Raw genomic sequence first — 1,573 nt, forward strand, 5'->3', positions numbered from 1 at the left:
CGATCATACCGTTTTCTCTCAGTTCCTACGGCAGTCTAGCATTATGTTCTGTCATTGTTTTTACACCTGACCCTTTAAGTCATTCCTTTCCAAGCTGAAAATATGGCCTAAAACGTTTGCAGTTCTCATTTTCCAACATGCCACACTACAGCATTACGCAGCTCTTCGAGAACTTATTACACGTCCCTTGGCGTTGGCCACCGAACGGCCGCCCATGGAACCGCTTGGGAGAACAGCTACGTTCGCTCTGCGTGTGGGCGGCGACGAACCCACGCGCGGCTTGGTGATCGCTATGAAACAGTAAGTTGCCCTTGATGCTGAAGAGGCATCCGCACTCGAGCACGATCGCCTTTGGTGACGAATCAATAACGGAGCACCGTCTGTTTGATGGCCATTTATCAGGACCTTTTTCCCCCGCATTTCATGGAACTTTACCCCACTTCCTTTTTGTTTTATGACATTTGTGGCCGCTAACTGTTCGTACACTAGTTTTCGTACCTGTCACCTGCCGTACCACACGCCCTTCTCATCTCTCACCACTAAATAATAGAACTCTTATAACCCTTAAAACCATGAAACTATCGCTTCCTCCTACCCTCTTTGTCCTTTTCCCCTTCCTGACAGTTTTCCAGCCTTCTAGCGTCGCCCTCCGCCCCCCCTCGCCACGCAATCAGGGTCGGCCTAAAACTTGCTCATCTAATCAGTTCCCATCAGCCACTCGTGCCTTGTCTCTCAGCAGCCCCCTCCTACTATACTACGCCCTCCTCCTGACTCTCAGCGATTGATCTTTCCTATATCTTCATCATCTCTTCTCTCGAGTCTGCTGTCCAAGTGATTCTTATCATCTCGAGGCCCTTCCCATCAATCTGGTATTCTGCCATCCATTCTCCTCCCCTCCCCATTCACACAGCACCATTACTGGAACAACTTACACCCCATTAAATCAGGAGCATCCCTTCAGCCTCGCCCTGCCCCATTAGCCTTCCCCAAACCATTACTCTCGACAACTCTACCGAATCAACATCACCTTGTACCTCCATTACTTCAGCGTTGCAGCGTCCCCGTCAATCAAAGCCTCATGAGGTACCCGATTCAGTCATTAATCCTCAGCCATCCATTACCCGACGGAAGCGAGGCCGACGCGTAGCTTCTTGCCCCCCCCCCTTCCCCTACCTCCACCCCCGTGTCCTCCTATCTCGTCCCTCGGTTGTGGCGGCGGTTTCGGGTGAAGCCGCTCGTTACGTTGACCGCCGTCAATCGCGGCCTAAAATGGGCGACACGTGCGCGGTCGACTTGTGTCCCCCTTTCCCCTCATCTGTCTCTCCAACGCTCCTCGCTTTTCTGTTGCTTTTTTTCGTTATCCGTTTTCATTTTCGTTTGTCTGCGTTTCCTCAATCTGCTTTCGGTACGATCAATTCGAGCACAGAAAGCCTTAGACATTTACGCAATGCACACTGTATACCTACACTGTTGTTGTTATATTCCTGAATGTAAATGTTTTCATTTTCATATTAACCACCTTGTATCAGAGGCATGGAAGTGGCTCTGTCCGATGAAAATGTTCATGAAAGCG

This window comes from Penaeus monodon, chromosome 19, assembly GCF_015228065.2.
Source record: "Penaeus monodon isolate SGIC_2016 chromosome 19, NSTDA_Pmon_1, whole genome shotgun sequence".
Classification (NCBI taxonomy): domain Eukaryota; kingdom Metazoa; phylum Arthropoda; class Malacostraca; order Decapoda; family Penaeidae; genus Penaeus; species Penaeus monodon.